The sequence below is a fragment of the Zalophus californianus genome, chromosome 1 (assembly GCF_009762305.2).
Source record: "Zalophus californianus isolate mZalCal1 chromosome 1, mZalCal1.pri.v2, whole genome shotgun sequence".
NCBI lineage: Eukaryota > Metazoa > Chordata > Mammalia > Carnivora > Otariidae > Zalophus > Zalophus californianus.
This window is the reverse complement of record NC_045595.1, coordinates 58999621-59026156: the sequence shown is the minus strand read 5'-3', so window position 1 is coordinate 59026156 and position 26536 is coordinate 58999621. Positions and strand designations below refer to the sequence as shown.

The 26536-nt window shown below is 40.7% G+C and overlaps 1 protein-coding gene across 2 annotated transcripts in view; it reads left to right on the top strand.

Moving 5' to 3' along the window:
* CHCHD6 (coiled-coil-helix-coiled-coil-helix domain containing 6) overlaps positions 1 to 26536 on the top strand; it is a 249918-nt gene that overhangs the window by 66514 nt on the left and 156868 nt on the right. The gene's annotated exons all lie outside the window — the stretch shown is intronic.

Sequence of the window (26536 nt, the reverse complement as noted above, 5' to 3'; positions counted from 1 at the left end):
AGTCTCAGTATGATGCTTATATGTTTATAACACTAATCTCTCTTTTTTTTTAAATGGAGTGCACATGTCAGGTTTGGAGATCTAGCCAACTACAATTTAAGAATGTCTTGTTTTCATTGTATCCATTTTTACTTACAGCTTCTATTAATGACAAGTGATAATGATCTTCCATTTTTGCTAGTTATATATAGTTTTAAAATCAATGTAAGTAAAAAAGTGAGATAGATTTTTAAGAAAAATATTAAATAAGGTGATGCAGAGATGTTGCAAAAATCACCAGGGGGCACTCAAATAATGAGAGTTAGGGATGCACCTAAAGGAGGGTTCCTCCTGCCTTTTATTTTTTCTGTTCACTGTTTTCTTTTCATTTTATTTTTGAATAGGTAATATCTTGGTATGACTCAAAAGCCAAAAAGTACAAGAGGCATACAATAAAAAATCCTCTTCACTCTATTCCTCTGGCCACCTGGCTCCCTGCCTTGGGCTAGTAAGACTTAATTGATTTCTTAGGTATTTATCCAGAGGTTGCTGATGCATATACAAGAAAATGTTCCTATATAATCTTTTCCTGCTGCTTAACACAAGTGGTTCCTTACTTTTTGCCTGGTTCTCCCTTTCCTTGGAGGGTTGTTCTTAACCTGGGCTAGTCTGGTTGTTCTTGATCTGGATACTGAGTCCTCATACCAGAGTTTCTGTGGTCATGGGGCATTGAGTCATACACCAGTGTCTCAAGCAGGAAGGGGCAGGGGCATGGGTCTGTCTTCTTTCAGGCAGGACGGGTGCCCAGTGACTTACACACATGTCTCCTTAGCAGGAACTGGGGCATACAACCATCTCAGACCAATCACTGGCAAGAGAGAACAGGATTACCACGGTTGGTTAAGGTTGGTCACAACTTTTCCCGGAGGCTGGCAGAGAGGCCTGCTTTTCCTGAGATTAGAGGCGTTGACCTCCCACAAAACCAGGGAAGGTAGCAGCCTTGTGGGAATGGTCACAGGATGGCCATGCATAGTGTCTGCTGTGGGATTTTTACAGGGATGCTCATGGAAGAGACTGAGACGGATACCTGTGCTCTGAGAGGTCTCAGGCTAGCACCGCCATTTTTGAGCTCAAGAACTAGAAGTAGTAACATTCTGATTTGGCCTGAAGCAGTGGTAGCATCAAGATGCAAATACTCATTCTTGCCCCAAGCTTCATGCAGTGAAACTAGATCCCTGAATTTTTTTCCTTTAAAGGTCCTTCCCCCGGAAATGCATCTTTTGGGAGAACTCTTTCTTCTAATCTAACTGTTAGAAGAAACCAGCAATGCCTCTGGCTTGTGGTTGGATTCCTGGAGTCCAGTTGAGCAGCTGGTCATCAGCCAAGGGGTCAGAACTGGAGAGGGGGTGACTTGAGTTGACAGAAGATGTGGTCCTGAGAAGATGCTGGCCTGCCCTGTTTCAGAGGCAGATGTCAGCATTCTGGTGCCCGTGCTGAGTCTCACTCTGCCCACTTTCCTCCTCCTTACCTTCTCTCTTGCTCTTGCCCTCTTCCTGCTTCCCTTTTTCAACCCGTTTCCCCTCACTCTCTCTTTTCTAGCCCTTAAAGCCCCAGGTCTTTTTCTTCCCTTGCAGCACACAGAGTTAGGAAGCCCTGTTGTTTTCGCCAGCAGCTCAGGGGAGGGGGCATTGTTCAGAAGGTGGAGACTCGGGAAGGGTGGAGGAATGTCACAGGAGAAATGAGAAACAGATGTAGAGATCCCGTGTGGCTGAGCCTAGTCAGAAGAGTTGCAAGGAGAGGGGGCCAGAGGAGGCTGGAATTTGGTGGTCATACTCATTTGTGTGTTTAATCCTTTTGTGGTTTTACTGGTGTTCATGAAGCAAGCAGCTCCCAGCAAGGCAGTGAACAACAAGCCGATGATTAATTGCCCTTTTTAAATTGTAATTATGTCACTCACCAGAACCCGTGAACATTAATTCTCAATTTACAAAGTGAGTAATTGAATAATGAAGGGGCTGCCTGTTTGTTGTGCTCTGTTCTTGCCCTTGCATTTCTACAATGCCAGGCCCTTCTGTCTCTCCCAGTCTTTGGATGATGCCCACTTCCCTGGTGATTTTAGTGCCTGTTCTGGCCTTCTGACTGCAGGCCGTCTGGCATCACTTTGCATTGATGGTGGGTGAGGCCCAGGCTTAGGTCACATGCTGTAGAGAAAGGGAGCCCAGCCATTTGATTCCAGTATGCTGCTGCTTTTTATTACGTTCTCTCCCAGCAACAAAAGCTTGCTGGCTAACTCCTGCAAAAGAGCATGACTTTATTGGGAGGATATTGGAAGGATATCGGGAAGCTCACTGGAGCAAAGAGAAATCTGAAAAAACAGGCCTTGAAAGAAGACAGCTAGAACCAGGCTCTGGTTGGCAGTGCCATTAGGTAGTCAGTCCCTGCACGGCACTAGGAGGGACACTGCTCCAGCGTTCCCTGGTCTGTCATTTCACATCTTGAGCAAGTCACCCTTGGCATTGGAGGGTGGGGCACTTTGATTGACTGTCTGCCCAAGAGTGCCTGCCCACTTTGGGAGGGGGAATAGTGCCTCCCCAACCCCAATCACCCTGCTCTTACCAGAAGTGGACATGGATGCTGGGCAGGCAGATACAGGAGAGGCCTTCCACAAAGCCCTGTCCTCAACCTCTGGATATTCGTCTCTCCTGCTGTCACAGAAGAGACAGTGCCCAGCCCCGGGGAGGAAGTCTCTTTGCAGGCTGGAGCCACAGTCATTCATGCTGGCTGCCAGTTTAAATGGAGGTGCCGTCTAAGACACACTGGATCAAATCCACAATCTTGGCTGTGTTGTTAAAGGATTGAATTTCAAAAGGAGAAGTAATTCAGTACTTTTCAGAGAGGGTAACAGGGCACTCCTATGAGTAGGGGAGAGCTGTAGACTGTATGTCTGTGTCCCCTCAAAATTCATATGTTGACCTAATCCCCAATGTGATGATATTTGGAGGTAGAGCTTTAGGGATGTGATTAGGGCATGAGAGTAGAGCCTTATGAATGGTATTAGTGCCCTGATAAAAGGGACCCCAGAGAGTTCCCTTGGCCCTTTTGCCGCAGGAGAACTCAGTAAGAAGACAGTTGCCTGTGAAATCAGGAAGCAGGTCCTCATCAGACACTGAATCTGCTAGCACTTTGACATTGGACTTCCAAACCTCCAGATTTATTGGTCTGTCTGATGCTTTGATATTTATTTCAGAAATAAACTTCTGTTGTTTATAAGCCACTCCATCCATGCTATTTTTGTTATAGCAGCTCGAACGGACTAAGGCAAGGGAGAGTCTACCTGGACTTTTCTTAGGATTCCCGATAGACATATTTTTCTTGCTCTCCTTGGGAGACACCATGCCTTGTACAAAGAGAAGTCTTGAAAGCCGCCTGCAGGTTCTGTGATGGCCAGTGGAAGTGCTGGCCACAAACAGGCTGGGTAAGAATCCATTTCACGCGCCCTGGCCGCACAGCTTTCTTTTCATCGGTGATACCCATCTTTATTTCACGTAAGAAAGCAGCTGGCTCCACTTGGACCTCACGTCCTGGAGTCATTCTCCCTTCAGGGTCTTAACAAAGTTCTCTCTGACCACAGACTCACCATCTGGTTTGCTCTTTTTGCTCTCTCTTTCCTTTTGAGCTTTCTCTTGGCTTTCACTGCGTTTTCAAAACTTCCCTATTCTCCTAGTCCTCTTCCGGTTTCATGTGCCTGGGCAGACCCCCATCATGTCTCAGTGCTCTTCTCTGTTGCATTCATTAGAGATACCCCTATCGCCCACCGCCTTGCTGGTGCTCTCTGCCCCTAAATCGTGGAGGGCTGTGGGAGAGCACGAGGGGCTGCGGTGCAGAATGTCAGCACACACCCACGCATGTGCGCCGCCCAGCCTCCAGGCGGCCAGGCGGCCCCAGCACCACTGCTCCACCTTCACCCATGCCCATTTCATTTGCCCATAGCAGCTTTTCCACAGCCATCTTCCACCCAGGCACTCCTCCTTCTCAGCAGATAGCTTTGTGTGGCAGCTCACTGAAGAAGAGGGGCCATCCAAAGTGAACTTCCCCTGGGCTCTTCACTCAGTATTTCCCTCTCAGACCTGGGATCTGGACTGCATTCTAGGAAAAGGTCTTTCCTGGCACTTTCATCTGCCGTTGCTTATATTTTTCTTGCTTATATTTTTCAATTTTTCCTCCCTATTGACTCCTTCCCCTTAGCTCATATATTTGCCCAACGTTCCCAAAGCGTTTTATTTATTTTATCTACTTCTAGTGGTATTAGAAGCTGTGTATCCTTCTGTTGTCCTTGTGATTAGGCTTATATTTAAAAATTTTTTTAAATCTGAGATAATTTTAAGCTCAAATAGAAGTTGCAAAAATAGTGCAGAGATCCCCATATGTCCTTCCCCCAGTGATGACATCTTGTATAACCACAGTACAGGTTTCTCAGCCTCAGCACTATTGATATTCCAGGCCAGATACTTCCTTGTTGGGGAGGGTGGGGGCTGTCTGGTGCATTATGTGATATTTAGCAGCATCCCTGGCCTCTACTTACTAGATGTCGGTAGCACTCCCCTAGATGTGACAAACAGAACTGTCTCCACATGTTACCCAGTGTCCCCTATTCACCTGGGTTGAAAACTACTCTGTATTTCCTTTTACTGCTGTAACAAATTACCATTCACTTTCTGGTTTAAAACAACATGAACTTACCCTCTTACAGCTCTGTGGATCAGGTGTCTGATGTGGGGTGGCTCAATTCTCTGCTCAGAGTCTTACTGGGATAAAATCAAGGTGTCAGCTGGGGCTTCAGTTCTCACTGGAGATTTGGGGGAAGAATCCATTCTAAACTGATTCTGGTTCTTGGCAGAATTCAGCTCCTTCCCATACCTTTCACGTGGCCCTTCCTTCTTCAAACCAGCAGCAGGTGTGTCCAGTCCTTCTTGTGCTTTGAATCTGATTCCCTTTTCTACCATCAGCCAGAAAAAGTTCTCTGCTTTTACACGCTCATGTGGTGACACTGGGCCCACTGGATAATCCAGGATAATCTCATCTCAGTTCCTAGTTTCTGTGGATTAGGGTGTGGACATCTTTGACAGGCTGTTATTCTGCCAACCACACACTGCCATAGTACAGCAGTTACAACCGGAAAATTGACATTGGTACAGTGCATTAACTAAACCTCAAACCTGATGCAGATTTCATCAGTTTTCATATGCACTCATTGTTTGTTTGTTTTTTAGTATTATTTATTTGGTGTATAGTTCTGTCAAATGTTATCATACACATATTTATCACACACACACATATATATATACATACATATATATTTTTTTCATGTAATGACCACCACAATCAAGGAAACAGAACTGTTCCATCAACTCCAGAGAAACTCCCTTCAACCCTAACCTAGCAACCCTTTGTCTCTGTGAGCATAATTTTGTCATTTTGAGAATGTTATGTAAGTGGAATCATATGGTATGTTACTTTTTGAGATTGGCTTTTATTTTACTCAGTATAATACCCTTGAGCCCCATCCAAGTTATTGTGTGCATCAATAACTTGGTTGTTTTTATTGGCAAGTAATATTCCACTGCATGGGTATACCAGCTTGTTTACCCATTCACTTGTTTGAAAGGAAATGAGTTGTTCCTAGTTTTTGGCTGCAATAAATAAAGCTTCTATCTATGTATACACAGGTACAGTTTTTTGTGTGTAGACCTGACTTTTGTTTCTCTACCATAAATGTTGTAGGCGTGGGATTGCTGGGTCATTTGGTAAGTGTGTGTTTCTAAGATATTGCCAAACCATTTCCCAGAGTGGCTGTACCATTTCCTAACTCTGCCAGCAATGTGTGAGTGATTTAGTTTCTCTGTATTCTCACCACATTTGGTACTATAAGTATTTAAAATAATTTAAGTATTTAAAGTAAAGGAAGGCCAGCATATAAAATAATTAGCCATTCTAATAGAAGTGTGGTGGTATCTTATTGTGGCTTTGATTTGTACTTCCCTAATAGCTAATGATGTTGCATATATTTTCATGTGCTTATTTAACATTCTTATACCCTTTTTGGTGAAGTGTCTGTTCAAGTCTTTTGTCCATTTTCTGATTGGATTGTTTCTATTCTTACTATTCAGCTTACAGAGTCCTTTATATATTCTGAACCCAAGTGCTTTATCAGATATTTGATTTGGAAATGTTTCCTTGCAGTCTGTGCATCTCTTCATTCTCTCACCAGTGTCTTTGTGGAACAAACATTTTTAATTCTGATGAAGTCCAGTTTGCCAGTTTTTCTTTTATGGGTCATGCTTTTGATGTCATATTTAAGAACTCTTTTGCCTAACCCTAGGTCATGAAGATTTTCCTCCTAAGTTTTCTTTTAAAAGTTTTACAGTTTTATGTTTTACATTTAGATCTATATGAGTTCTATTTGAGTTCATTTTTGTATACATTATGAGGTTGAATTTGACTCTTCCTTCTTTGTTCTAACAGTGGGGAAAAGACTATCTTGGCTCCACTGAATTGCTTTTTTAAATTTTTTATTGTTATGTTAATCACTATACATTATGTAGTGATGTAGTGCTCCATGATTCATTGTTTGTGCATAACACCCACTGCTCCATGCAGAACGTGCCCTCTTTAATACCCATCACCAGGATAACCCATTCCCCCACCCCCTCCCCTCTAGAACCCTCAGTTTGTTTTTCAGAGTCCATCGTCTCTCATGGTTCGTCTCCCCCTCCGACTTACTCCCCTTCATTCTTCCCCTCCTGCTATCTTCTTCTTCTTCTTTTTTTCTTAACATATATTGCATTATTTGTTTCAGAGGTACCGATCTGTGATTCAACAGTCTTGCACAATTCACAGCGTTCACCATAGCACATACCCTCCCCAGTGTCTATCACCCAGCCACCCCATCCCTCCCACCCCCACCACTCCAGCAACCCTGTTTGTTTCCTGAGATTAAGAATTCCTCATATCAGTGAGGTCATATGATACATGTCTTTCTCTGATTGACTTATTTCACTCAGCATAACACCCTCCAGTTCCATCCACGTCGTTGCAAATGGCAAGATCTCATTCCTTTTGATGGCTGCATAATATTCCATTGTGTATATATGCCACATCCTGAATTGCTTTTGAACCTTAATCACAAGTCAGTTTGACCATGTTTGTGTGGATCTGTTTCTGGACTCTCTTCTGTCGATTTATGTGTTTATTCATCTGCCAATACTACACTGTCTTGATTATGTTAGCTATATAGTAAGTCTTAAAATTGGATACTGTGATTCTCTCAACTTTATTCTTCTTTTTCAAAATTGATTTAGCCCTTTGATTTCCTTTGCCTTTCCATAGACATTTTAGAATAGTTTGTCTATGTCTTCAAACAGTTCTACTGAGATTTTGATAGGAATTGCATTCAGCTTATAGGTCATTTTGAGGAGAATTTTAGATCTTTACAATGTTAGGTCTTCCAACTCATGAACATGCTATGTCTCTTTAAATATTATTTGATGTATTTTATCAATGTTTTGAAGTTTTCAGCATACACATCCTGTGCATGGTTGTTAGAATTCTGTGTAAGTATTTCAGGTGTGGGGGGTTTGTATGTATGGTGTGTGTGGGGGGGAGCATTTATAAATGGCATTGTGTTTTAAATTTTGGTCTCCAGTTATTCATTGCTAATATATAAAAACAAGATTGATTTTTATGTGATGGCCTTGCTATCCTATGACCTGGCTAACCTCTGAGTTGTTTTGTAGATTCCTTAGATTTTTCTGCTTAGATGGCCATGTCATCTACAAATAGGGACGGATTTTTTATTTCTTCCTTCTCCAATTTATTTTCCTTTTTCTTTTTCTTGCCTTATTGCATCGGTTAAGGTTTCCAGTACTGCAATGAACAGGGGTGGTGAGAGTGATGGATAGCCTTGCCTTGTTCCTGAGCATTCAGTCTTTCAGCATTTATTATTATGTTAGCTGAAAATATTTGTGGATGCTCTTTATTAGGTTGAGGAAATTCCCATGTATTCTTAGTTTGCTGAGAGTTTTTATGATGAATGGGTGTTGAATTTTGTCAGATGCTTTTTCTTCATCATGGTTTTTCCTCTTTAGACTTAACATGGTGGTTTACACTGATTTTTGTGACTATTGAACCAGCATCACATTTCTAGAATAAACCCCACTTGGTCATGGCATGTGTGTGTGTGGGTGTGTGTAGCATACTACACATATTTACATGTATGCTGAATTCATTGTGCTAATATTTTGTTAAGGATTTTTATATCTATTTTTATGAAGTCATAATTCTTCATCTGTAGTTTTTTTTTAATCTTTTTCATTTTACTTTCATTCTTTTTTTTTTCTTTTTTGTTTTTATCTCATTTTAGTATCAGGGTGATGCTGACCTCATAAAATGAGTTAGGAAATGTGGCTTCCATTTTCTGGAAGAGAATTTATAGTATTGGTGATATTTCTTTTTTTCAACACTTAGAAGAATTTGCTAGTGAAACTGTTGAGACTTGGAGATTTCTTTTTCAAAAGGTTAACTATAAATTCAATTCTTTAATAGTTACCGAACTATACAGATTATCTCATCTTGGGTGAGTTTCAGTTGTAGTTTTTGAGGAATTGGTCCCTTTCATCTAAGTTGTTCAATTTATGTGTGTAGAGTTGTTTGTAGTACAAACATACCTCTTGTGCTTTGCTTTATTGCATTTCATGGATATTGCTTTTTTTTTTCACACATTAAAGGTTTGTGGCAACTCTTTGTCAAGCAAGTCTATTGGTGCCATATTTTAATAGCATTTGCTCACTTCTTGTCTCTGTGTCACATTTTAGTAATTATCACAATATTTCAGACCTCTTCATTGTTACTGTATATGTTATGGTGATCTGTGATCAGTGATCTTTGATGTTACTGTTGTAATTGTTTTGGGGTACCACAAACCATGTTCATAGAGGCCAATGAATTTAATTGATAAATGTTGTGTATGTTCTGACTACTTCACTGATTAGCCAGTCTCCCTCTCCCTTCCTCTCCTTGGGCTTCCCTATTCCCTGAGACACAATATTGATATTAGGCCAGTGAATCACCCTACAGTGGCCTGTCAGTGTTCAAGTAAAAGGAAGAGTTGCATGTTTCTCACTATACATGAAAACCTAGAAACGATTCAGCTTAGTGAGGAAGACATGTTGAAAGCTAGGCCTCTTGAACCAAGCAGTTAGCCAACTTGTGAATGAGAAGGAAAAGTTCTTGAAGGAAATTAAAAGTGCTACTCCAGTAAACACAAATGATAAGAAAGTGTAACAACCTCATCACTGATATGGAGAAGGTTTTAGTGGTCTGGATAGAAGATCAAACCAGCCACAATATTCCCTTAAGCCAAAGCCTACTTCAGAACAAGGCCCTAAGTCACTTCAGTATATGAAGGTTGGGAGGTGAAGAAGCTATAACTAGCAGAGTTTGGTTCATGAGGTTTAAGGAGATAAGCCATCTCCATAACGTAAAAGTGCAAGGGGAAGCAGCAAGTTATCCAGAAGATCTAGCTAGGATAATTAATGAAGGTGACTACACTAAGCTGCCATCTAGGACTTTCATAGCTAAAGAGAAGTCAATGCCTGGCTACAAAGCTTCAAAGGACAGGCTGACTCTCTCGTTAGGGGCTAATGCAACTGGTGACTCTAACTTGAAATCAATGCTCATTTACCATTTTGAAAAACCTAGGACCCTTCAAAATTATGCTAAATATACTCTGCTTATGCTCTTTAAATGGAACAACAAAGCCTAGATGGCAGCACATCTGTTTACAACATGGTTTACTGCATATTTTAATTTAAACCCCTGCTCAGAGAAAAGATTCCTTTCAAAATATTACTTCTCATTGACAATGATCCTTGTCACCCAAGAGCTCTAATGGGGATGTATGAGGTTAATGTTTTTATGCGTGCTAGTACAACACAACAAAACACAACACAATGTTATCCATTCTGTAGTCTATGAATCAAGGAGTAATTTTGACTTTCAAGTCTTATTATTTAAGAAATACATTTTGCAAGGCTGTAAGCTGCCATAGATAATGATTCCTCTGATGGATCTGGGCAGAATGAATGGAAAACTTACTGGGAAGGATTTACCATTGTAGGTGCCATGAAGAACATACATGATTCATAGGAAGAAGTCAAAATATCAGTATCAAGAGGAGTTTGGAAGAAGTTGAATCCAACCCTTCATGTATGACTTTGAGGGGTTCAAGACTTCAGGGGAGTAAGTAACTACGGATGTGGTGGAACTAGCTGGAGAACTAGAATTAGAAGTGGAGCCTGAAGATGTGACTGAATTGCGGCAATCACATGATAAAACTTGAATGGATGAGGAGTTGCTTCTTACAGATGAGCAAAGAAAGTGGTTTTTCAGATGGATTCTACTCCCGGTGAAGATGTTATAAAGATTGTTAAAATGACAGCAAAGAATTTAGATTATTACATCAACTTAGTTGATAAAGCGGTGGTGGGATGTGAGAAGATTGACTCCAATTTTGAGAGAAGTTCTACTGTGGGTGAAATGCTGTCAAACAACATCACATGCTACAGAGAAATTGTTTGAAAAGGAAAGAGTCAATTGATGGGGAAAACTTCATTGTCTTCTTTTAAAAAATTGCCACAGCCACCCACTCTTCAGCAACCTCCACCATCGTCAGTCAGCAGCCATCAACATCAAGGCAAGACCCCCTACCATCTAAAAGATAATAGTTCAGTGAAAGATCAGATGATGGTTAGCATTTTTTGGTAATAAAGTAGTTTTACGTTGCTTTTTTTTTTTTTTAGACATAGTGCTATTGTACACTTAATATACTACTGTGTAGTATAAACATAATTTTTATATGCACTGGGAAAAAATTCATTTGACCCACTTTATTGTGATGTTCACATTACTGGGTGGCCTGGAACTGAACGCACAGTTCCAGACGTATGCCTGTATTCTCTTATCCTCTTAATGTCTGTGGGGTCTGTAGTGATATCCACTCTTTCATTCTTGATATTGGTAATTTATTCTCTTTTTTCCTTTGTCAGTTTTACTAGAGGTTTATCAATTTTTTTCAAACAACTAGCTTTTAGCTTGATAGTTTTTCTGTTTTCAATTTCATTGACTTCTACTTTTGTCACTTCCCTTCTGCTTACTTTATTTTGGCTTCTTTTTCTAGTTTCTTGACATGAGGGCCTAGATTATTGATTTGAGATCATCTTATTTTAATATAAGCATTTAGGGCTGTGTTAGTTATAAATTATTGCCAAATATAATGGATTAAAACAATATTATCTCAGTTTCTTTGGGTCAGGAATCTTGATGCAACTTAGCTGGGTCCTTTGCTTCAGGGTTTCTTACAAGGCTGTAATCAAGCTGTTGGCTAGGACTATCTCAAGGCTGGACTGGAGGGGGATCCACTTCCAAGGTCACTCATGCAAGATTCAGTTCCTGATGGCTGTTAGCCAGAAACCGCCCTCAGTTTTTTGGCACATGGGCCTCTCCATTAGGGCAGTTTACAACATGGCAGCTTGCTTCAGTCAAGCAAGCAAGAGAGAAGAGCCAGAGAGAGTAAATGCTAGCAAGATGCAAGTCACCATCTTTTATAACTTAATCAAGAAAATAACATTTCATTACGTTTTTGCTTACTCTTTGTTGGAAGCAAGTCATTCAGTCCAGTCCAGAATCTAGCAAGGGCAGGGCATTATACAATGGCATGAATACCAGAATCACTGGGTGTTGCCTATGACAAATGACATAAATTTCCCTCTAATCTTTACTTTAGCTGTAGCCCACATAGTTTGTATAAATAATAGTAAAATATACATAAATATACCATTTTAACTATTTTTTTAAGGATTTATTCATTTGAGAGAGAGCATGAGAGCATGATCAGGGGGAGGGGCAGAGGAACAAGCAGACTTCCTGCTGAGCAGGAAGCCCGATCCCAGGACCCTGAGATTATGACCTGAGCCAAAGTCAGATGTTTAATTAACTGAGCCACCAGGCACCCCACCATTTTAACTATTTTAAAATCAATTCAGTGGCCATACATTCACCATGGTGTGTAACCATGGTGACACTGTCTCCAGATCTTTTTCATCATCTCAAATAGAAACTCTGTCCCCATGAAACACTAACTACCAATTTCCCTCTCCTCCAGTCCTGGTAACTTCTATTCTGCTTTCTGTCTCTCTGAATTTACATATTCTAGGTACTTCATGTAAGTGGAATCATACTGTATTTGTTCTTTTTATCTGACTTATTTCACTAAACATAATGTTTTCAAGGTTCATCCATGTTGTAGTGTATCAGAATTTAATTTTTTTAAGGTTGAATAATATTTCATTATATATATGGACCACATTTTGCTTATCCATCCAGCTGTTGATGGACATTTGAATTGTTTCTGCCTTTTGGCTATTGTGAATAATACTGTTATGACCATGGGTATGCAAGTATCTATTTGAGTGCCTGCTTTCAATTCTTTTGGGTATATGCCTAGAAATGGATTTGCTGGGTCACATGGTAGTTTTATGGTTTAACCTTTGAGAAACTGCCAAACTGTTTTCTGTAGTGGTTGTACCATTTTACATTCTTAACCACAGTGCACAAGGCATCTAGTATCTCCATGCCCCCTACAGATTTTGATGTGTCATTTTATTTTCATTTGGTTCAGTATAAAAAATATATTTTTTAAGTTTTCTTTCAGCCCTTCTCTTTGTCCCATGGCTTATTTACAAGTGTAGTGTTTGATTTCATGTTTTTGAGATTTCTCTGTTATGTTTCTATTATTGATTTCTCATTTAATATATTTTTATATAATTTATATATATAAAATTTATGTATATAAATATATATATAATTTATATATATGAAATATATAAATTTCTCATTTAATATATTCTGGCCAGAGAACATATTTTCTATGGTTTAAATTAATTTAAGTTTGTTAAGGTTTATGTTATGACCTAAGAGATGGTCTGTCTTGGTAAGTGTTCCATGTATGCTTGAAACGACAGTTGATCCCTGAACAGTGTGTGGGTTGGGTGCCAGCCCTCTGCTCAAATCGAAAATCTGTGTATAACTTTTGACTCCCCCAAAACTTAGCTACTAATAGTTTACTGTTGACTGGAAGCCTTACCCATAACATAGATAACTGATTAACACTTTTTTTGTATATGTATTATATACTGTATTCCTACAATAAAGTATGCTAAAGAAAAAATGTTATTAAGAAAATCACAGGGAAGAGAAAATACATGTATAGCACTTTACTGTATCTCTATCAAAGAATATCCACATATAAGTGGACCTGTGCAACTCAAACCCCTGTGGTTCACAGTTCAACTATAATGTTTGTTTTTTTTGTTAAGTGAAGTGTTCTGTGTTAAAATATGCCATTGGTTTATGGTGTCGTCTAGTGACCGTATCAATTTCTTGAGAAAGCTGTGTTGAACTCCTCAACTATGAACCTAGAATTGCCTATTTCTATATTCAGTACTCCTGTATCTGCTTCATGTATTTTGAAGCTCTGTTATTTGGTCTCTACACATTTAGAATTATTATGCCTTCTTAATGAATTGACCCTTTTATCATTATGTGATGTCCCACTTTTTATCTGGTAAGGTTCTTTGCCCTGAAATCTACATTGTCTGATATTAACATAGCCTGTCCAATTTTATTTTTATTAGTATTTTCATGGTATAGCTTTTCTATACTTTAATTTTTAATTTACTTACATAAATTTTTTGGCTAGCATTTAGTTGGATCATTTTTAATCCATTCTGATGATTCTTTAATTGGTGTGTTTAGATCATTTATATTTAATGAAATTAAAAAGTTAACCATTTTCTTGTTTTCTGTTTGTGTCTACTGTTTTTTGTCCCTATGTTTCTTCTTTCCTGGCTTCCTGTAGGTTACTTGAACAGTTTTTACAATTTCATTTTAATTTATCTAAAGAATTTTTAAAATGCTTTAACTTTTGAAATTTTATTTATTTATTTTTTAAAATTGAAGTATAGTTGGCTAAAGAATTTTTAAGTCTATCTTTGTTCTTTTAGTTGTTTTCTTTTTTTATGATTGTTCTATGGATCATAATATACCTACTTAACTTACCACTGCCTCCCTAGTATCAACATTTTACCACTTCAAGTGGCATATAGAAACCTTACCACCATTTATGTCCCCTTTTAATGATATGGTTGTCTTACGTATTATATTATCTATGTACATATTGAGAACTACATTGGACAGCATTACAACTTTTTGCTTTCAGATGTCAAACACAGTTTATAAAAGTCAAGACAGGAAGCATTGTCTATTATACTTACCCTTTTCATTACTTCTTCATTCCTGATGTTCCAAGTTCCTCCCTTCCTCCCTCACTTGTTTTCTCTTTTTCTTTATTTCTTGTAAAATTACTTTCCTTTCTGTATGAAGAACTTTCTTTAACAGAACAGATCTCCTGGGGATATATTCTTTTCATTTTCCTTCCCTGATAAAGTCTTTATTTCTCCTTCATTCCTGAAAGATATTTTCACTGGATATAGACTTCTGGCTTAACAATTTTTTGTTTTTTCAGTCCTTGAAAAATGTTGTGCCACTTCCCTCTGGCCTCTGTGGTTTTTGTTAAGAAATCCACTGTTATTTGAATTGTTCTCCTGTAGGTAATATAACCTAGTTTGGCCCCTTTCAGGAGTTTTTTCTTTGTCTTTAGTCTTAAAAGATTTTGATTATGATTTATCAGGGAGTGGTTTTCTTTGGGTATATCTTGCTTAGCATTCACTCAGCTTCTTGAATCTGTAGAGTTTTCTTTCACCAACTTTGAAGAAAATTTAAACCATTGTTTCTGCAAATATTTTTTCTGTATCACACTTTTTCTTTTTTCTCCTTGGGATTCTAATGGTTTTTGTGTTTTGTGTGGTTCCCCCCCCCATTTTTTTGTTCTAAACCATATTTAAAAAATAATTACATATATAAACTTACTTGTATAAATTTATATTATGTATTAAAGAATTACTATAATTTTAATCCCCCTATATCTTATTTTTTATTGGGTATATTACTTATTTTGCTGGAGTGCTTCCTTGAGTTTTTCTTGCAGGAACAGTTTGGACATTATAAACTTTATCCCTTCATGTCTTTCACTTTTCAGCTAGTTTATAAAACTTCTATGGCTTCTAGGGAAAAGTAACTTTAACTTAGTACTTTGAAACTTTTTCCACTGTCTTCTGGTATTACCAGTAAGAACTTAGAGCTCTTTATTCTTTTTACTGTTACTGTACTTTTCACAACAAACCTAGTATTAGATTAGTTGTGCTAACCTTTTGTTTCCCCACTCTGTTGTCTTAAGGGCAGGGGCATTGTCCTACTGATGTTTGTAAATCTAGTCTGTACCATAGTGTTCAGTAAATTGGACATCAGCAAGTGTTTGTTACATTAAATTGAAATGTGGAAAACAGAAGCACATCAGCTGATCCATTTGGTCCTCTGGTCTTGCTTATTATTATAATTATTATATAATTACTTATTATATAGAAACTGTTTTTCTGGTCATTTTTAGCTGTAGAGAGGTGTACCCACCCTGAGGTGCTGAGGGCTGCAGGGCTGCAAACGTGGGGGATGTAGACTGATTGTGTTAGCATGTCTGAGCTTGTTGCTGGGGCTGACCACCGCAGTGAGTTGCTGCCATGTTTTCTGCCCACAGGAGAGACATGAATTACTAGAGCACTGGAGGACCTGGGTGTGAGCCCCACTTCTGCCTCTCATAATATGTGTTCTCTGCAACAGGATATTGTTTTTAACCACTGCTTTCTGTTGCATAAAACAAGGTTAGCAATTTCTATCTCACTGGTAGTGAAAACATTAAATAAGGAAGCCTGTATAAAGCTTGACAGGTACTCGGCATTCAGTGAATCTTCTTTCTTTTTCCATTTTAGCTCATATTGTAGGAAGCTGGAGAAGTTTCCTTTCTGGCTAATTTAAGAATTGGGCATATCAAATTTGTCTATCTCCTCAGAATGTTTTCTGGAGTAATATAACACAGAGGCAGAGGATAATGGTTAATCCTTAAAGATCTCTACTCAATTCCGGGTGTCCAATGTTTTCAGATGTTATTTTTGGTTTGCATTTTTGGAAAGGGAAGGTTTTTTTCAAGCAGAGGCTCTAGGTTGTTTGGTGTGGTGTCATGTTATCATATAGGTGAGGTGGCTTGAGTCCCTTGAAGGTTCAGTGATGGTTCTCAGCCTTACATGGTGAGTGGCAAAACCAGTATAAGGCCTCTCAAGCTTTCAACAGTCAGGCTAGGTGTTCATTGGACTTACCTGTTCCTCTCCTGACCTGCAGGTCCTTTCCTTTTTGTCCAAAGAGAACTTTCTTTAGGTAAGTCAAGATGGTTTAATTACTTTTCTGTTTCATGTCAAGAAAGGCTTTCTTGCTAAGAGAATACGTGTGTGTGTGTGTGTGTGTGTGTGTGTGTGTGTGTGTGTGGAGGTAGAAAGAGTGGGAAGCAGAGTTGAAGTGAGAGCCTGGGTAACGCCTCACAGTAGATGTGATTGGTAGGTGTGGGTTTGCAGGTGGCGCTCTCCCAGGCCCTGCAGGGAACGCCCTTTCTCCCCAGCATATTGCCTGCTCACTGCTCCCCTACCCTCGCTTCTTGGGGCAATTGCCTACATGTTCCTAACAGAATGCTTTGTCATATTCCCGGGGAACCTTTGTTGTGATGACTTATGTGATTTTCAGAGAAGTCTTCCTCTTATGAAAATCCTAATCATCTGACACGCTGTGGAGTATGTAGTAAAGCAGACTTCTGGGTGGGGTGGCTGACTTCAGTCTACTCCAGGGAAAGCCTCTGGCAGAAGCCTGCTCCCAGGGTTAGGATTCTGCATCCTGTTTGAATAATGGTAACGTCAGAATCCTGCTGCCTTCAGTCGGTCATAGGAAGGCTTGTGTGTGGGGGCCCACTCTGTATCGTGCACGTACCTGGAGGCTTTGACAGGGGCCCACTCCAAGCCTCTCAGTCGGGCTGAAGTACAACTGCTGCCTTTTCCTCCTCTCCTTGGCCCTCCCAGCAGTCCTGAGCAGTCAGGGGAGGCAGCCACGGCATTTGGTCTGAGTGCCAGGAGCCCCACGGAAGCTCTGGGAAAGCTGCCCTCCCAGCGACTTCTGCCCCCGTCTCTTTCCTGTTCCTTACCCAAGTCTTAGTGTATTTCAGAGACTGAGGCTCAGGCGAATGAACTGCATCTGGCCCCTCATACTCGGCTGTGAGAGAGCCAGAAGTAGTGTGTCATTGTCTTGGCCTGCACCCTGAGTTTCCGCAGGGTGCAAGAAGGGAGGAGGCCTCTGGGACTGTTGAGCCAGATGGACAGAGCAATGGCCATCACCTGGGCATGTGGAAGGAATCTGGGTTGTTTTAGTGGGGAAGGCCTCATGTTCCTTATTTCTCTCCTTAGCGTTGCTGATGTTGGTCAGAAGGAGGGGGAAGAGTAGGAGTAGGGGTTGGTGAGGGAGGGAAGGATCGACAGACATGGAAATAGATGGTTCTTCCACATGTGACATTGAAATGTGACATTTCCCAGCAAGTTAATGTTTCTATGAGATACTGAAAAAACTCTGAGTCTCTGATTTGAGGTAGAGAATCTCCCAAAATTGTCTGTTTCTAGTTTATTGTACCCACTTGTTTGTGGCTGGAAAATGTGGTGTGCTGGGGGACTTCACGGGCTTTTGATTGCCCACCTTAGGACCTTTTTTGGTAAATGTATTTTTTTAGTGTATGTGCTGCTAAAGTGAGCATATAAATGTATTTTTTTAAATACAGAAGGGATATCTGCTTTGGAGAGGTGATGTATCTTCATTAAGAAGTCCTGAAAACCCCGGGAAGTGTTTAGAATGAAAAATGAAAGCCCCTCCCCCCACCAGGCCACTCCCTGGATGGCTGTGGATAAGGGATGGATGGGAATCCTTCTGGACTTTTTTGAACACATGTGCTCCACCGAGGCTAGACCTGTTTCAGGTTGGCCGAGCTCAGCCAGGCCATTGTACCTCCCCCACTTTGGGTTCTGTGGGGTGGTGTCGCTGCCTTGGAAAGGAAGAGGGAGAAAACTGACAGGGCAACTTTGTCATCTTCATCAAAGGAGGATGTTGTGAAGAGAGGAATAATCTTTTCCCAACTGTACTTTTTTTCCTTCTCAAGCCTTGTGTCGTGTGCTGCTAATGTGTATTTAATAAGGTTTCTCTCTCTTTTTAAAAAAGAAAGTCTGTAAGTTTTGCTTCACAGTTTGAAGCACAGAATTATAATGGAGGGCCGAGAGGAGGGAAAAGCAAATGACATGCTGGAAGTTGTACAAGGAGACCAGCTTGGCAGTGAGACAAGGTGCAAGGGGTTGACCTTCCCTCCTGTGTGAGAGGGCGCAGAGTGCTGAGGCCCGAGCTTTGTCCCCAAGGATGAGTTGTGAAGGTCTCTAAGCCAGAGAGACCCCATCACCCCCATGATAAATGGAGCCTCAGAGTGTTGGTTCTTGGGTAGCTTTTCTTCTCAGACCATTGATTTAGAGATAAAGGGGGAAAGACACGAGCCTGTTAAAACCTTGCTATTCTTTTTCTTCTTCTTTTTTTAAACCTTGCTATTCTTAAAACAACACAAAGTGGTTCCAGTAAAGAGCCTGAGCTCTACTGAGGTCTGTGTTGTCAGTTGCTTAACTTGCTTTCAAGGATCAGCCACAATTGGATCTGGAAACCAAATTTGCCCTTCGTAATGGCTACCCTTCTGTTCTCTTTACCCAGCTGGTTTTTCCTTGGAGCAGGTTGCAGTCACAGGAGTGTGAATGTTCTGTTTCCTGAAAAGCATTGAGCTTCATTAGAGTGCTCACACTCTGTTCCTGGCCCCTCGTGCCAGCCTCCATGTGCTCCTGAGTGCAGGGACTGGGCCTGTGTCACCTTTTCGTCCTTTGGTATCCAGCACATGGTCTCCTGGACTCTCGTGGTCAGGGAGGACCTCTGACACTCACAGAGAAAAGCTGCCCAGTCTCTGCAAGCAGGTGTTTGCTGAATTTCCCAAGAATTCAAGCTGGGCTGCACTGAGTGTGGGCCTCAGTGCCTGATTGATCCAGGCTAAAAGATGTGGCATTTTTGAGCATTCCAAGTTACTTTATGTCTTGAGTGGTTGCTCCCATATCCTGGAATGTTCCAATTTTTGCGCTCTCCAGATTAGCAGAAAAAGTTTCAGAGTCAGCCTAGATGTACGTTCTATGAGGAAGCATCCCTGACCTCCCAGGGCTGGTTAGTGCCACCTGCTTTGTCTGTGTTGCTTCTTTTCTCTCATTCCCTAAAAGAAAAATTCCTTGAAGGGGGAGTCTGTGTTTGAGTCATCTCAGGATCTCTTTTACAGCCAGAAACTTGGTGGGGACTCAAAAAAAAAAAAAAAAGGTATTGAATTACCAAAGGAATCTTGTCTCTGACTGCACTCAGCAGATAGGTAAACACCCTAATTCCACTATCTTGAGAGAAGGAATACCGGTAACATCCTGGTACACATCCTTCTAAGCTAGCAGCAAAGTTTTAAGTCATACTGCATATGTTGTTTTGTAGACTTTTTCATTTAACAAAATATTGTGTCAAAAATAAATAAGTATAATCTGATACATAATATCAATAATATAATTCACTAATATTTAAAAGGCTACATACTATTCATAATTGGATATGCATAAATTTATTTAACCAATTTCCTATTAATTATAATACATTTAACTTTCCCATTTTCAGTGTTAAAACCATACTGTGTAAAATACGTACCTATATTCTTGCTTCTTTTGACTAACATTTCCTTTCGGTTAAATTCTTAAAAATATCAAAGTCAAAGTCATATGCACTGTTAATGTCCTGATGTATATTTTCAGATTACTCTGTAAGAAACATCCCTGGAAAAATATTTACTTTGTGAGTATAATTTTCTCATAATTTTGTGGTTTTATTGCTAACCTATAACTCTACAGTTTATTTGAAGTTTATTTTAGCCTATAGCATAAACTAGCTGGCTAACCACCACTTCTGGCCTCCCACCACGGATAGCAGTTGTCTCAATATCATTTGCTGATTTAGGCATTCCTGATCAGTTGGTCTATTGATTTGAAATAACTTTCTTTTCATAAATCAAATTCCCATGTGTGGGTGAGGTAGTTCTGTTTCTTGGTTCTTTTAGCCACATAACCTATTCTGTACCTTTAATGTATTCATAATAAGATGCTTCAGTTTTTTAAAACTTTATTTTTTAAGTAGGTTAAACAAGCACATGGCTGAAAATTCAAAACATATAAAAAGACAGACAATGGAAAATCTGCTCCCACTCTTTCACTCCCCCCCACCCAGCTCTTGCCCTCTTCCGCAGGTAACCATTAGTACTAGCTGTCTGTATATTCTTCTAGGTCTGTGTTTAAATACACATTCAAGCAAAAATTAGAATTTATTTTATTTTTACCCTTTGTGTTCTGTACATACTTCTGTCTTTTTTTTTTTTAAGTTGACATTATCTAGGAGACCGACACTGTTTTAATTACTATGGCTTTTTAATATGCTTTAATACTTGATGAGACAAAACTTGCCCCACTGTTTTCTAAATTCTTGTCACCATTCTTATACATTTATTTGTTCTGTTAAATTTTGGAATTTTTCAAGTTAAAAAAAAAAGCCTGTTTATTATAATTTAATTTGAGGGAATATTGACATCTTTACAATACTGAATATTTTTTTGACAGAACTGGTTACATGCAGACCTCTTTCTCTTACTGATTTGTTTATCCATTCACCAACTGAATGCCTCCTGTGTCTCCTGTGTGCTGGACTTAAGCTGTCAACAGGACAGACATGGTTTGCCTTCCCGAAGCTTTCATACTGGGAAAGAATAGGAGAAATAATCAGGAAATTACAGTGTGTTGTAAATGTTACAAATAAGAAGAGCACAGAGTAGACACTGGAGAAACACAGAGCCCAGGAATGGATTTTTCATGGGGTTGGACTGGGGAGAGAGATGGAGAAATTATCAGGAAAGATCCAGAATTCATTGATGTCTGAACAGAGACCGTAAGTTTGAGAAGCAGTTAGCTTGGTGGGGATGGACAAGTCGGGGCAGAGAGAGGAATTTCAGGCCAGAGGGTAAGTCTTTTTCAGAGGGCAGTGGGAAATCATGAAATTCTTTAAGTTGGCATATTGGTTTTCTGGGGCTGCTGTAACAAAGTTTCACAAACTAGGTGACTTAGGACAACAGAAATGTATTGTCTCATGGTTCTGGAGGCCAGAAGTCTGAAATCATGCCCTGGCATGGTGAAGGTGCTAAGGACGGGCCAGTTCCAGGCCTCTCTCCGTGTAGCCTCAGCCTTGGCTTACACATGGCTCTCTTCTCCTTGTGCATTTTCACATGCCGTTCTCCCTGTGTGTGTGTGTCTGTCTCATATCCCAAATTCCCCCTTTTTATAAGGACACCAGTCATTTTGGATTGGGACCCGCCCTAATGACCTCATGTTAACTTAATTACCTCTGTAAAGACCCTGATCTCAGATAAGGTCACATTCTGAGGTAGTAGGGGTTAGGATTCCCACATATGACTTGGGGGGTGGGGAAATAATTCAGCCCATAACAGTTGGGAAGTGACACGATCTGACTTGCATTTTAAACGACCGACCGTTGGTGTATGGTCTGGAGGGAGGGAGAGAGGAGAGGGCAAGGAAATGAGGAAACTGGCTGTACATCAGAGAGCTGAGGGCCTGGCCTAGAGAGATGACTGTGGGCTTGCAGAAGAATCGATGATGAAAGAGAGAGCAAGGAAACAGAATTGTAGAACCCAGTGATTATAGGGCTGTGGGAATCGAGGGTATCTGGGCTGTCTGTTATAAATGGCATATTAGATGCAACCCTCTACCTTTGTGCCTTCCCCAAACCCAGTTAAAATGAGAGTAAAGACACCAGGGGAGGAGGACGGGGGCAACAAAACTATGACAGCTGGGAAGGGGCAGGTGATCGGTGGTTAGTTGACCGCACAGACTAGAGACGGCTGGAGCTCAGGCCTGTAGCACAGAAACACAGAGGCAGCCAGGCACTGTCACAGAGCCCCAGAGAGCCCCCGAAATCAGACAGACCAGGCCCCTCTGCAAGTAGGCTGCAGGTAGGGTGGAGAATGGAAGGTGGGCTGAAGTCTGTGCAGGAAGCAGCCAGATCCCTTTCCCAGCTGTGTAGTGTGGCATTTATACCCCCTTCACATCTGCAGAAGACCACCAGTTTATCTTCCAGGTTATCACCTGGTGAGATTAAAATGCAAGGACTTGGTGCAGGGACAGCAAGCATCACTGAGAATGGGACGTCATTGCAAAAAGACAAGGTGAGACCTTCTGTCCCTGCCCAAGGTTCTTTCCCTACTTTGACTCCAGGAACACGGGCACAAACCTCCCAGACAGGAGATTAAAAGGTTCCGTTATGAGAAGTTGAAGAGCCCAAGTGAAAAGTCCCTTGAACACTGAAAGTTGGAAGTTTTTCAGTAAAACATTCTGACAGGATCACCCTACCAACGGCAAACCACCCCCACAGAGACAGACCTTGCAGCAATTTGTTATTTCTTCATTCTTAAATCTGAGGCATTGACCCCATCAAGAGATCCTCAGATATTTGATAACCCCCTCTAACGTGACCAGAATATAAACCAATATATATATAAGACCAAAAACAGTCTCCGTAGTTTAAAACAAGCAAAGAGGAAAGGAGGACACAGGAAGCAAACAACAACAGGGAGCAGGAGAAAACTTTTTTGCAGCTTAAAAAAAATCCCCTCAGACAAGAGGAAATGTTGTATTCATGAAATAAGAATAGGAGTTAAAAAATAAGATGAAGAGGTGGAATGTATCAGAGAAGCATTAGGAAAAGTAGAGGCTTAGCTCAAGAGGTCAAACATCCAAATAATAGCAGTACCAGAAAGAGACAATGGAAGAAATTATTAATGAATTGATTTCAGAAAGTTTCCCAGAACTGAGGAACAAGAGCTTCCAGATTCCAGAGAGAGCCATTAGTTCCCAGCCCATTAGCTTTCAAAATAGATCTATACCAGGGTACATCTGTATGAAATTTTAGAACGTAAAGGACCAATACTGATCCTAAAAGTTTCCAGGGAGAAGGACATATTTTCTATTGCTGCATAACAAATCACTCGAGAACTTAGTGGCTTAGAACAGGGAGTGGCAAGCTTCTTCTTAAATATTTTAGGCTGGCGGGCCATATGGTCTCCGCTGCAGTCTCTCAGCTCTGTTCTTGCAGCGCAAAAGCAGCCATCGATTATACCTAAATGAGTGGTTATGACTGTATTCCCATAAAACTTTATTTGCAAAAGCATGCAGCCACTTCAGGGCTCTAGTTTGCTGACCCTGGTGTAGAACAGCAACACCGTATCTCATGGTTTCTGTGGGCTTTGCTGGGTCATTTGGCCCTGGATATCTCCCAAGGCTGCCACTGAGGTATTGGTTAGAGCTACAGTCCAAGCAGGCTCCACTGGGGTGGATCCAGTTTCAGTTTCATGCTTATTCAGGTGGCTGTTGGCAGGGTTCAGTTCCTTGTGGGACATTTGATCAAGGACCTGTTTCCTGCCACCTTGGTCTGTCCATAAGGCAGCTCAAGCTCACAGCGTGGCAGCCTGATTCATCGAGTGAGCAAGGGAGATTGTGAGCAAGACAGAAGTCACAGTCTTCTGTAACCTAATCTCAGAAGAGACACCTCATGGGGCGCCTGGGTGGCTCAGTTGGTTAAGCGACTGCCTTCGGCTCAGGTCATGATCCTGGAGTCCCGGGATCGAGTCCCACATTGGGCTCCCTGCTGAGCAGGGAGTCTGCTTCTCCCTCTGAACCTCTTCCCTCTCATGCTCTCTATCTCTCATTCTCTCTCTCTCAAATAAATAAATAAAATCTTAAAAAAAAAAAAAAAGAAGAGATATCTCATCACTTTCACCATACTCTCTTTGTTAGAAGTGAGTCAGTAGGTCCAGCCCACGTTCAAGGGGAGGGAATTGCCATCCCAAGGGTGTGAATACTGGGAGATGGAGATCACTGAGGCCATTTTATTATTAGCACCATGCTCTAGCCAGCTAGCTAACCACTCAAGCACTACTGGGACCATCTTAAAAACCTGCATAGTAACTCAAGAGGAAAAGAGAAGAGAGTGTGTACAAAGGGTTAAGAATTAGTGTCCAGACAGCAGCAACACTGGAAGTTGCAAGACAACAGGGCAGTGTCTTTACAATTCCATAAAGGAATAAATATTTAATTCCAGAGAGAACAAAGTTATATTAGTAGGGAAATATAACTGCTCAGCTATGGATAATATTTACACAGTGCTGCTGTAAGCAGTAAACACTGAGCTATACAGATGTTATGATCACACTCAGTGGGATGGTAGGGCAGGGGAGATACCTATGGAGGTGTGTGTAAGGGAGCGAAATTCTCACCTTTCATAGTGATGTCAGTAGATGGCAGAATTGGAAACATGGAAGAAATACTGGAAACTGAAATCATCTAGGTTGTCTCTGGGGAAGTAGGGAGAGGTGAGCCAAACATCGATAGACCTTATGTACTATTTGATGTTAATAGAAACAAACTCTAAAGCTTTTATTTATTTATTTATTTTAGAGAGACAAAGTGAGTGCAAGCAAGCGAGCAAGCAGGGGAAAGGAGAGGAAGAGGGAAAGAATCCCAAGCAGACTCTGCACAGAGTGCAGAGCTCGACTTGTGACTCAGCCCCACAACCCTGAGATCATGACCTGAGCTGAAACCAAAAGTTGGACACTTAACCGACTGAGCCACCCAGGCGCCCATTAGAAACAAACTTTAAAGGGAGAGGAGATCTAAATGCAGTGTAATATTCTGGGTTGGATTCTGGATCAGAAAAAGGACAATAGTGGGAAAACGTTAAATACAAATAGTCGAGTTTAATTAATAGTAATAATAAAGTTAGCTTCTTAGTTGGGAAAAAGGGTCCATGGTAATCATTAACATCAGGGGGAACTGGGTGAGGAGAATACAGGAGCTCTCTGTATTTTCTTTGAAACTTTTTTTTTGGTAAATCTATAGTTATTCCAAATTAAAAAGTTTATTTATTTTTTTAAAGGGGGGCCAAATTATTATAGTATTATTTCAAAATTTGATGGCAGTGAATTTTGTTGGCATTAAAATTAGAGGTATAAACCAAAAACCAGAAATTAAGTTTGGTAAAAATGGGAATAGGAGTTTTCCAGTAATTACAGATTAGAAGGCAAAAATCAATTTAGAGAAACACAGACAAACCCTTATGTTTACAATGATTGTGCCACAGATTTAAACTTCAGTAGTGCATTTAGGTTTTCACCTTGAGATTAGATGAAAGCAAGAAGAACGTGGCTCAGTGTTGATGCTCTCGAGCTACTAAGTGGCTAATGAGTACTTCCTGAGGTATAGACACAAGAAGAGGAGCAGGTTGTGTGGGTGGGGCAGGGTAGGGGAAGAGCCCGGGCTCAGGGGAGACACTTCAGAGAAGCCTGCATCCAGGTGCATCGGATGTCCTGTGGGCAGAACCTCCAGGGTTAGAGTCCGAGAGCGTGAGCCAGCAGCCCACAGTTAATTGATTGGGAGTGGATGGCATGTATCTATGGAATGTGTGAGAGAGAAGAGAAAAGGACTCAGTACAGAGCTCTAATGCATATCAAAAACATTGGGAAAAAGTACTATTTTTGCAGTTTGATTTTCACTCCTAATTGTAGTTCTTTTTATTGATTCACTTGTTTTTATGTGACCGGTGGTTGAATTTCTACATAGTATTATAATTCTAACCAAGAGCTAACAAACTCCAAAGCCTGTGGAAGCCATGCAGAATTAATTGGGTAGAATTGACCTGGTACGTAAGTAATAGGGAATGGTGTAGACTGTGGCAAACCGAAGCTGCCTGCTCTGCCCAGAGGAGAGCTGGTCTCCAGCTCCAGCTGGTTGTTGCCAGATAGAAATGCGGGTTTACTGTTGACAGATTATCTGATTTTTCTACAGTTTTATGTGGAACCTCTCAACTTTTAAGTGTTGGCAATTAGTTTAAATTTTTTTGCTAACCAAGTAGAATGTGTCTGTTGGCAAAAATTGGCTTTGCAGGCTACTTGTTTGGGACTGCTTTTTAACTTTTTTTCCTGTGTATGTGGTCATTTTCCCATTCTTTCCCCTGCCCCCAATTTTTATCTATGCATTTAATCTATGGTGCTCCAGTGGACTAGCAACAATGTTTGGGATGAGACTGCTGACAGATTTGGGCCAAGGATATATTCCTACACAGTGCTATTTATGAAATCCCTGGCCCCAGAAGGCAGTGGCTTACTGATAGAAACTGAATGCAGTCTGCAGACATTTAGCCTCTTGCTTAAAGAGACTTTATCTCATGGTTGACCCTTGTCATTGATGACCATGTCGGAGAGGACAGGGTCTGATTTCCTGCCAAAGTGAGATAATGTGGCCTTATG